The sequence below is a fragment of the Phalacrocorax aristotelis genome, chromosome 16, assembly GCF_949628215.1.
Source record: "Phalacrocorax aristotelis chromosome 16, bGulAri2.1, whole genome shotgun sequence".
Lineage (NCBI taxonomy): Eukaryota > Metazoa > Chordata > Aves > Suliformes > Phalacrocoracidae > Phalacrocorax > Phalacrocorax aristotelis.
In genome coordinates this window covers 1571375-1583495 of record NC_134291.1, presented here as the reverse complement: position 1 = coordinate 1583495, position 12121 = coordinate 1571375, and positions in this window count along the sequence as shown.

The window sequence follows — 12121 nt, the reverse complement described above, 5'->3', positions numbered from 1 at the left end:
AACAAAAGCAGAGGGCAGCCTTCCTTCGTTGTGCACACTTGTGTGTGTTCAGGTGGACAGGCAGGATGGCTGGGGATCCTGCTCAGAGGGCACAGTATTGCCTGATGTTGAGGCAAGGGGCTTTGGAGGCAGCAGGAGCATGGGTTGTGGTCAGTCTGCCGCAATGACATGTTGAGCATGGGGAGCTGGGTCCTCAGGCTGCCCTTGGGCTTATGCTTACTGTTTCAGTAGGCCAGATGGAACCAGTAGCACTTAGAAACCACTATTGTCCACCACATGTGCATTTGTGGTCAATATAAAGGCAGTAGTTCTTGTGCCACCCTTGTCTAAGAGGCAGAATATCTCCTTTCTCTGCAGAGCTTAGTGCAGATGGGCTGGCAGGGGAGATCCTATTCCCTCCCAGATTCCTTTAGGGGCTCAGAAGGCTGGGCTTTCTGCCTCTTTCCAGGCAATATTTGAGGAAATATCCCCTTCTTTCCATTGCTGCAATGTGCACCACACACTCCTGCAATGTCAGCTTGGCTGAGCCAAGAGTTTTTTCAAACTAGGCTCATGTAGCAAAGACCAAGATCCTTACCACAACCTGCAGGCTGTAAACCCTCCTTCAGATCTTTCCTCACAAATCAGATCTTTGCATCCCAGTTGCCTCCTGTTTCACCATATCTTTCGGGTGTTGCCTAAACAGCAATTTTGGGTGTTATGACACCTAAAGGATGGAGTCTGCCCAGTGTTGCACCGACATGATGGGCTGCCTGTGTCCCTCAGGCTCAGAGCTGTGTGCTCACCTGAGGAAAACCCTTTTCCCTCCAGCTGAAAGATGGCTTTGGGGCTTTGGTGCCTTGTGCTATGCCCAAAATGAGATGGCGATATAGCAAGGGGTAACTGGTGAGCTATAAGGGCCTCGCAGCTGGATATAACATGTATATATGCAACATACATACATATATGTGTGTGTATATATATATGTAGATACTGCCTTCATGATTTCAGATCTTGCACGCTTTCTGGGTCACCTCTGTGCTTCCAGGGTGAGCTTGAGGTCCCTGTGTGCACATATTGGTTTGCTGCATGGACAGCTGCCAGCGCCTACTCCTGTCCTTTCGCTTTGAGTCAGTAAGACAGCAGCGCTGGCTCCAACGAGGATGAGGATGATTATGGTGCACTGCTGCAGGGCCAGAGCAGGGCAGATCCCACTGCAGCCCCTAGCTGTACTTGTTCTGTAGGGCTCGAGGAAGACACGGGTACCCAAGGGAGCTTCCCTGGCACACGAAAGCATTTTAGGGAGCTCAGTAAGATTCAGCATACCCCCAGAAGGTCATGAGGCTAACAGTGTCTTGCTGGGTTGCAGCCTTAGCATGTCTGGGGTACAGAGACGCATGGCAGTGGTGGCATCTTCCCTGTTCCTGCTGAGCCTGTAGGATCCTCCCTGATCCCATGCCTCTGTTTTATCCTGGCATGCAGTTAGCACTTCTTTTCCAGGTTGCTGAATAACAGTTTGGTTAAATGTGGGAGCCCTGCATTTCTTTTTCTGTGCATGTTTGTCTCTGGGACTTGTGTGAGTGCTGCTGGCAGGGAGTGAGCAGGTCGGGATCTGGCGTCTGTGTAGGTGTGGGCATATCCCATGACTGTGCATAGGGAAGGAGATTTGGGAGCATGGAGGAGTGTGCATTCAGTCAGGTGTTAAGGATATGTATGGGCCACGACGGGCTTTTGGGCATGTATTTCTGAAAGAATTATGTAGGAAAGTCTGTGCTCAGAGGAGTGAATCAGCATTATTTGCAAGGACAAGCTCCATAGCAGAGGTGTTTGTCTGCCCTGGCCCTGCCCCGCTGCCCAATGCTCTTCCCACCTGCCTGTCATTTAGCTCTTGCAGCAAAACCTGGCTGCATAGGCAGCCTGTGGGGAGATGAATCCATGGGACGTGTGGGGTTTGTGCCACCGAGAGCTTTGTGCCTTCCACTCAGATGCTGGAGTCAGTCAGAAGCAAGTGCAGACACAGACTCCAGGTCTCAGCCAGGAAGGTCAAAAGCTGGTGCTGTCCCCAATAAAATGAGACAAAAATTATCTGACCATTGGCAGAAGGAAAAGGTAATTTTTTGCCCATCATGGCATTTGGGCAGCTGGCAGCAGTGAGGAATCCAGAGGGACAACAGGGCTGCGGATAACTTGGCAGGGAAGAACAGACAGCGCAAGATGCTGGAGGAGAGGTGAGGTCTCCATTGCTTCCTTCTGCCTACACACTGGGGGAACTGGGAGGCAGAGGTGTGTGATGTTGATATTGGCCAGACACCAAGAGATTTCCTGTTCTTTGGAGAGTCCTTGTCAGCAAACCGCAGCTCTGCAGGCAGCAGCAGGCAACAGCTGGTGAATCTGTCCTGCGGAGCAGGGGTCTGCAAGGGGTCTGCAAGGCCAGGCTGCCGTTGGTGTGCAGGGGGGATGGCTGCTCACAGCAAAATGCCCCATCCGGGGGGCCTGAGGGCAGTGGACACTGCTGCAGCAGCCTGTCCTGAGGGGATCAGAGGAGGGAGGCAGCACAGGCAGGTTTCACATTTATCCTGGCTGGTTTTCTACCCCCCATCCCATTCTTTTCCCCAGTTTGCACCCATCATCGTGGAGACAGGGTGGTCCATGAGGGGATGGAGCCAGTAAAAACCAGGTCACAGGAGTGCCCTTCTCCATTGCCCCCCATTGCCAGGGGGACAAGCAGTGGCTGCAGCCCCAGGATATCTCCCTGAGCAAACCTCTGCCTCTGTAGTGCCATGCCTGCCGTCCAGCTGAGGTGAGTCCCTGAGAAGCCACCAACCCTCCTCGCTCAAGGGCATCATGGCAGCCACCCCCAGGCAGCGGTGCTGGCAGTGCCTCGTGGAGAGCCCTGCAGGCCAGGGCTAATGCTCACGCACAAAGACCTGGCTGGAATCACATCGCTGCACCTCCTTGCACCCATGCACACCATAACAGCACACTTCTGGTCCATGGTCTGCACTGAGCGCACTCACCAGGCAGCCAGGACCATGGTGGAGCTGGCATTTCCCTTGAGAAAGGCAGAGCATCTCTGTGCTGAAAGCAGGATGATACTGAAGGCAAGATTTACAGCTGCATTGTCCTGTTGCCAGTAGACGTTTGACCAGCACCCCTACACATGACATTTGTTTGTTCAAATGTAACACAATTCATAGGCTCTTTAGGAGAGTGTTGATGCTGTGACATTAAGCAGCCGATTACTCCTGTGCTTGGCAGGCTCTCAGTCCCGCTGCGATATGGCTCCTGCCCAGCACCTTCCCTAGCAAAGTGCATTGGCATAAATATGTGAGTAATGCAGGTGACAGGCGCTGTGGCTCTGGCTGAATATCCATTGCTTTTATGTAATTTATGCTCCAAAAGTAACTGTGCTCAATCTTGTCCATGAACTCGATTCCTTTCATGTGGTTTTCTGTGCTAACGAGATTAAATCAGTTCCAATAGGCACCATTTTAATGGAGATGATAAACTTTTATTGAACTCAAGCACATTAAAATGAAATGTAAGCAATAGGTGACTTTAGCATTAGTCTAGAGTCTTTTCCAATCTGGATCAAGCCAGCATACCTTCTCTGTTAAGCAACAGCCAGCACCCCAGCATGTTTTATGAGTTTCTAAAAGGGCCGAAAAATCCTTCCCCCACCCTGCTTCCACGTTGCAATGCCGCTGGAGGCTGAGGCTGTGCAATAGGAGCAGCTCTGTGACCTGGTGGTGCAGCCATGAAACGAGGCGTAAACACGGCTAAGTACAGGACTTCACATCTCATGAAAACAGGAAAGCAGGGGATGGGTAATTTGGTGTTTTACAGCAGCTTTGTCTGCTAATCTGTGATCTGTTTGGTCTGCCAGTAGGATTATTATGGTGGGTTTACTGAAGAAGTGCCAAAAATGATGTTAAATAAACTGTTTACACAATGTAACTACAGGCTGAAAAGCTAAACAGAGAGTCCCAAACTCAGCCCCATTGCAGGTCTGAAGGAAAATAAACTTCTCGACACTTTCAACTGGACGTTGCTGCTCTGCAGAGTCTGCTCTGTTTGTTGAATATTAAAACATAAAATTAATGCGTTTCCCCCTCTTTCTGGGGCTCTTTCCAAAGGTCTCATGGTTGGAAACATGATCAGATCATTTTGAGCTCCTTGGCTGTCCTTGGAATTTTCTGTGATCATTTTATCCATTATAAAATATTCAAGTTTCAGAATGACTATAAGAAAGATTATCATTCTTTAGAAGTGGGTTGTGTAATATTATTTTTAAGAGGACAGGAAGAGCTAGTGCTTGTTCTTTGCTCTCCAAGGAATTAATAGGGAGGCCTGGGGGACAGAAGTTCATGGTGCACTCTTGTGTGGCACATGGGGAGGCTGGTCACACACAGTGTCATCTTCACCAGTGGGTGGGTGGTGCAGAAGAGTTATCCACCAGCTTAAGGACAATTTGGAGGGATGCGGGAGCTTTCGTCGCTTTCCTCTGCTTTTGACTGTATTTGACACGAGTGTATTCACTGCTGAGGAAAAAACTTGACTGGAATTTGGAAAAATTAGTGGTGTCAGCTTTTTGGCTAAGGAATTGTGTGCAAACCACTCTTGAATTGTGACTATTTCTGTTAGCCATAGCCTCCCCCCGACAACCCAGACGGTTTCTATAGCACATGGGATAAGCACGCAGTTTGTGCAGGACCCATCAGTTACAGCTCATGTTCGTTCCAAGTCCTTGTTTTAGTGTCTGAGGGTGTGGATTTGATTTTTTAACTATGGCGAGATGAACAGGGCATAACTGGCATTGGCAACAACTTTAGGGCCCATTCCAGGACAGGACTTCAGTGCTTGTGCAGGGTTTGTGAGTAACAAATTCCATAGAGATCAAGGAACCATACGTGTGCTGACCATCGGCGATAGTGTAGTAGGCCTGCGTGTGCCTGGCACCATTTGCACAAAGGTTGTATTAATGTTCTCTGAGCATGTCAAAACTGCGGGGGAAGAAGCGCCAGTGACAAAATTTGCATGAGCTTTCAGAAGTCCCTCATAAGAGGTGACTGAAGGAGCTGGATTATCTGGGGCACAGCCAGGGTTCAAAACCTGGAGGCAAGAAAGGAAGGAAGACCTCTTTGTCCTGATGCAGACCTACAACAGGGCTTCTAGGTTTCCTGCCAGGTTCTGTGCCATCAGGTATTGCTACGGATTTTGTACAAAAAATAAAGGGAAATGATACAAAGGTGCAATATAGAAAATGACATTTGAACCTGCCTATGCAGTTTAGCATAGTCCCCTGAGTGTATGCTTCGTGAGATAGTTTTAGTCACATGAAGACACAGTTTATCTATTTTTTCTATAGGAACCAGCTTTATTAATTGCACAGTCTTACTTTGTTCGCTGAGATCTTGTAATTAGATAAAGCAAAGCTGCGGTGACGTTACACATGCAATCGCATAGACACTGCAGCATACAATATACTTAAAAGTGGGGAAAATAATTAGCAATGAAATGCAATTTCCTTTTTAGAAAAGACAGCAAAACCAGTATATCTGTCATAACGAGGCACAAAAGGTCACTACACAGTTACTTTCCCTCCAGCGCCCAAACTCAGCACAGCCAGAGCACCAGGCAGAGTGTCACCCACAGTATGGGCTGACCAGCAAAGCCTTCTTCTGCTGGCTTCTCAGCAGCTTGCTGACAGCAGAGGAATTTGGAGACGTGCAAGTCAGGCATTGCAGTGTCCCAAAAGCAACAGCCCAGTAGAGGCAGGACCCCGTTATCTGCCCTGGTGGCCAGGGCCAAGGTGGCATCCTGCTGTGGGGGCCCAGAGGCCAGGGCGGTACGGGGGTGCCAGGGGCTGCGGCTCCAGCGCGTTCCCCATAGCATGGTTCGTCTGGGCTGACAGAGAAGGTACAGGCTCCATGCACTGCAGTCACGGGGACAGCCTCGCACAGCGTTATTTCAGAGGTGCTTGAGAAAATGTGACTTTCAGGCCCTTGTGTAAGAGACATAAGAGTGGGGTCACAAACCTGAGACCAAAGCACCCTCCCCAGGTAATCCTGCAAATCCCTGAACGACAGGTTTCCCAGCAAAGCCTCATTAAGAAATGGAGTAAATCAAGTGTTTCCCCCTAATTTTGCTTTTCAAAAGGACTGAACTTGTTCTTGCTGAAGCTATCCCAAATTATTCAGCCCAAAGGGTTAAAGTTTGGCAGTGGTGTAAGCAACTGAACAATGGGCCATATCATGGAAACTGTCAGGCAACCTTAAATATAGCTTTATGATCTGCATAGTCTGCAATGCTCTGGAAACCAGGATAAGCACTAAGGGGAAAAAATTCATAGAGCCCATAGAGTTGTTTAGGTTAGTCAGGAACAGAGAGGACTGCAGGGAGCTGAAGAAAGGCAAAGGGTGCCCGGGAAAGGGGCGGGTGGTGGGAGGGTAGGAGCGGGGCAAGAAGCCCACCAGGAGGAAGACAAGGATGAGGCAAACTGGAGGGCAGTCAGGGAGGGGTGATCCCTGGTGCCTGGCTGGTTTGGGAAGTTCAGTGGGCTTATCTGATGGCAGCCAGTGACCCCATCTTTTCCCCAGACCTTCTTCTTCTCTGGCCTCTCCAATATACCCAGACATTAGAGAACTGACCTAGTGCTTGCGCAAACTGATCTAACAATAAGCCAGGAATCAGGGCTGGGCTCAGCTTTGATGTGGGGGTCCCAGATTCTCACAGGGGAGCTGAAATCAACTCCTTACCACTCACTAGGACATACAGTGTGTGGATGTCTGCTCCTTCCCCAGACAGCACCCCAAGTATCCCTGCTGAGGCAGCCAGCAAACATGGACTGAACTTGGAGCCCGAAAACATCAAAGTGAGTTGGAAACTATTTTATCACGGCAAGATCAGTGCAAGCTGCAGTGCTGGATGTGATTGGGACTGAGGCTGAGGAGCCTTCTTACGGGAAATAGTTGTTAATGTGGTGTCTGAGCGCCAGCCTGGTGCAAGGAGGGAGTCGCTGAGGAGCACTGCGCTATGTAGGAGGTCAGACTCGATATCCCTTCTGGCCTCCAGCTCTACAGGCGGAAATAGTGTTATAGCTATGGAGCCTGAATGATTTATACCGCTAGAAGAGTTTTTTCTTTCCATTCTTCCTCCCCTCTGCCCTGCTTTCCCTCCTTTTCCGTCAGCACTGTTGGGCAGCTGAAGGGCGGGGGGAGCATCTAAGTGCCAACCCACACCAATGCCCCCAGCTCAGAAACATCAGAGGGAATGGAGCCTCATGGGACACTGCCACCTTGCTGCACCAAGGCAGTGGTTTCTCTGCTGGTTCATGGCCTGTTATTTGCTGGCCACGTCTTCAGAGCCCCTTGGGGACAAAACGCAGCTCTGGCCAGGTGTAGAGGCAGCACAGCAGCCCTGGGAGAGGATTTTAGCTCCTCAGTGCCCTGGGTAGCTGCCTGCCCATCCTTCCCAGCATCCCAACGTCTCTGCTCTATGAGCTGTGCTCATTGACCCTATGGGTTCTCATGACATCCCTGTCACCTTGCGACTCACATAGCCTCCCCTCCTACCCCTCTGCTCCCCTCATCTCTAGATGCCATCATGGCTAAGATGAGTGTCCTGCATGCAAGACAGGGACAGGAACTGCTCTCGGACAGACCCTCACTCCCAGGGTTGCTGGAAGATTTTCTGGGGCGGCTTGGGGCAGGTCCGTGCCAGGGGAAAGCTCCAAGATGCTGAGGGATGCCCCCCATGCTACGTGGCACAGCCCTGACCTGAGTATTTCCACTGGCCTTTTCTTGACCATTTTTGGTCCCTTTCATTTGTTTTTGAATCTGTTCCTCCTCTTTGCCCAAGTTCTTTGTGCTAATTGGGAACTGGCTCCTCTCGGGGTGGGAGGTCTGTCAGGGCTGCCTTATGACAGATTTACTTTGTCTCTCTGTCTCTGCATTTTGGCAGTTTGGTTCTGCAATGTTCTGGATTTGGATTTTGCTTCTCAGCGCTGATATCCTCACAATAGGCAGCCTATGGATTGACTAAATTAAAACATAATGAGCTGGAATGCAACTGGCAGCTCCGCGAGATCCCCATCAGCACAGCGGTGGCTTGCAAAGGCACAGCTGAGCTGCGTCTCCAGGCGGACACGAGTTGCTGGCCGCAGCCCTGCTGTGGATGGGTGAGACCAGGGCAGGATGCAGGTGCCCTGCTCAGTGTGCCACAAGCAATGGCACTAACACCTTGGCACGGACACCCTGCTGCGGGTGCTCTTGGGAACAGCACGCTGAACTCCAGCAAGGGGTTCCAGGTGCAAAGTGTTGCTCAACAGAGATTGGGGGAACAGGTTCAGAAGGAGGTCAGGTCAGTGAGCCAAAATGCTGTTGCTAGAAAGCAGGGGACATAGCTGCTCCTCTTCACCAGTGCTGATCCTTGCACCCTACATGCTCTGGGTGCATCAATCCTCTTTGCACCATGACTGGAGCCTCTTCTCCATCCCATTGCCATGTTATGAGTGCCACCAAAACCTTCTGCAGCTGCATCCCTTCTGCACAGTGGCACGGTGTTCAAGTCAGCCTTGCACCTTCGAGAGGGGTGCCTGTATCATCTTTCCCACTGCCTTGCTTCCCCTCACTTCAGCTATAGGGTGTCCATATAGGGCATCTCTATCAGCACACCCTTTCCTGCTTCTGCTTCCCCTCCAAAATTTCCCCTTTTGTGAGCAGCCAACTCTTCTAGGCTCACTTTCAGGCCAAAGAAGCTTTGTTAACCCATTGCTAACTTGGCTCAACCTGTCATGTCAGCAAATGTGATGACCCCAGACAGATCCGTTTCTTGTCCTGTGCATGGAGGTGACACACAGAACCACTTGGTTTGTGAAAAGCAGCCAGGAAATGGAAAAAAAAGAAATCCTGGGTGGCACTGAGTGTGGGAGTCTGTGGCCAGTGTGGGATTGTGAGAATGTTCATCCCAGCTCGCAAGGCTTCAGAAAGAGATCCAAACCCAGGGAAAGCCCTTGAGAAATGGATAACATGCGGGCTGGGGCCAGAGCTGAGAGTGGCTGTGATGGGAACCCAGGCAGGGGGCAAACGGGAAATAGCGAAGAAGGGTGAGAAAGTGGTTTGCCCTCCCTCCTGAGGATACCACTGTTCACTGCACGCTGCCTTAGCATGCTGTGACCTGCCTGCCTGCCAGCTCTGGTGAGGCTCTGCAACCTTCCCGCCTGTTGTGCTTGCCAGCTCCTGGCAGTTGCAAGTGGGAAAGCACTGTGGAGTGTATGGCATAGGTATTGTTTAGTTTGGGTCAAACACGCCGATCAGCAGCACAACAGGAAAACTAACAAGACACAAACACGTGTCAGAGCTTGCTTACATTTCCTGAGACAGCTCTGTCCATCAGGCTGCGAGCAGGGCTGGCCAGCTTGTGCTTGCAATTAGTCCACAAGTCTTCCCCAACGCCTGTCTGCAGTCAGTTCTAGGAGGAGAAGGAAAAGCATGTTAACAAAATCCAGGATGAACCACAGGAGGGGACTGCCTGGGGTCTTCCTGCCATGGGTGAGATGAGCATATAACCGCCCTCTTCTGCAAGGGGAACAAGCAGGCTGAGGATGAGGGACAACTCCTATGGAAAGGCACTGCCAGGGAGAAGGGCAAGAGGAGGCTGGCTTCACAGAAGTGGGATGAAGAAACCCACACCCCCCCCAGCAGTTTTTCAGGGTACCCTGAGGTGTGTGTCAGGGCATTTTCCTTCTCGTTTCTCATGAGTTTCTCGTAGTCAGTGAGGTTCTGTGGTTCTTAGGAATCTGACTAAACTCCGTCTCTGCTCCCTGATATCTGGGTACCCACCTTGCTCATGGGAAAGAATTTATGCACAGAAAACAGTTCACCTCCAAACCCAACCACACTCCTCTTCCGAGGTAGTAGGACAATAGGACCACAGGTAAAGTTTCCAAGATTGCTCTCTCGTTTATTGACCATGGGGTATCTCGATATCCTAACAGCAAGGTGAGGAGCCATCAAACCTGACCAGTGCCCATATAACGTATATTAATAACTGAACTAGGTTCAAAAGGACTAAGTAAAGCCAGAGGGATGGTTGGAGAAGGGGCTCAGAGATTTGCTGCTGGTTAGTCCAAGAAGGGATGTCATCTGGCTTGTCTTCCTGCACAGAGCAGGCCAGAGTGTTTCCCCAAGTGAGTACTTGTAGAGCACGTATTTTCGGCGATAGTTTTGTATTGATTTTTGAGTTGGCAATGGTAGGAACTCCTCCCACAGCCCTGGTTGACATGTTCCAGTGCATCTTATTCTACATCAGATCATCAAATTAACCTAATGATCAGCTTGATTAGATTATAGTAAATCAAGTAACAGATCCATGTCAGCTTTCTGGAAAGACATCAGTCTTGTTTAGCTCCAAACATCCCAAATCAGCTATCATTTGACTAGCTGTGTCTCTTCCAACCCAATGGGGATTTTGGACTAGACACCCTCCTGAAGTCCCTCCAACCAATGTTTCTTTGCTTCTATTAATAGCTTGTACTAGGAGAGTCAACCCTTTCCATGGGCTTCAGCTTCTCTAGGGGACCACTCTGCTCAGCTCTGCTGCCAGTTGATGCAGTTTGACCAGAGGAAATAATGGCCTGTATACACCAACCCCATCCAACCTGAAAGGGTAGAGTAGGTCACACTTTACATTCAAATGACAGGCCTGGATGAAAAGGTTGTGATTTCTTATATGCATCAAACACATAATTTGTTACCTACCAACTACATACATGGGAGAGAGAGAAAAACCGAGAGGTAGGGAGATGTTTCAGAGAGCAAAGCAGTGGTAGGTGGTAGGTGTCACTGTGCTTGCACGTGCTAGCTTACCCCCATCCAGCTAATGCAAAGATCAAGACCCAGCGCTAAGGTTGAGGCAATGATGTTTGATGCTAGGGATTAGGAAAATAAATACGACCCTGAAGGTTCAAATCTGTGGGTGCTGTGATTTTGTTCAGCCTCTGAAGCCTGGCTTGCTGTTAAGAAGATTAGCAGGTGAACTTGAGGACCCTGCTGCTTTGTGTCAGCGTGATCACTGGCCACCTGGAGATTACTTGCCCAGGGATGGTGAATCATGTTTTGTAAGCTGAGGGATGCCTTTAGCATGATGGTCAATTAGTGGATATGAGAATATAAGCAGATTTCTTTGTCAACTGTTTTGGCATCAGGAAGTGTCAAGACTGCAACCAACATGATTAGAGGCCACAAGCTGCCTGCTGGCTACAAGGACTCTTCCTTTGCCTATTTATGAGCTGTTGTCCTGAGAGGTCTCTCTGTCAGATGTCCCTCAGTGGCCACAATGGAACACACTGCACTGAGGCCATGGGCACAACCCAGTGAATCTAATTAAGTCTCATTTCTGCAGCAAGGGACCATATCTTTCCAGGATTTTAAGGTTCTTGCATCCAAAAATATTCCCAGTGCACAGGACTGTAGGTAATCTGAGACCCTTCCGGAGATGGGACTCTCAGTCACCTTTAAGAGAACATTTTAAAAAACAATTAAGAAATGCAGAGTTTGCATGATTTTCTATGATTTCATCTCAACTTTTCATATCTACACTTGGGCAACCTCTTCAACGCAACACACTTGCTGTAGCTCAAGTGAAGCCCTGGTAGTTCCCTGTTTATTTTGCTCTTTGACAGCTTAGCACATGCACAAACAGCGTGTAAACCCACAACTAGCATACACTGAATTCTAATTGCTTGAATAGCCATCTCCAAGAGCTGTTATGGCAGCCTTTGCAGCTGGAGTAGCTGTCCATGCTGCAGTCTTTACAGGTTGTCCTACGCCTCAGCAGACACATCTTCCCTGAGACCCCTCACTTGTGTGACTATCTGCAGGATAGGAGTTGTGCTGGATCCCGTACCCCTCATCACTTAGCCAAGAGTCCACCAAGAGTCCTTCTCTTTTGCCAGAGAAGGAGCAGCAAATGCTGATACTTTGCAGGGTAGAAACTCAGGGAGCATCTGGCTGGGTGGACAGAGGAGAGGAGAGGGGACATCATGCACATCTCATTAGTGTGGAAAATTGCCAGGGTATGAAGAGAAAGAAGACACCAGAAGCACCATGGTTTCACATAGCAATGCTTGTGTGGTACCTCC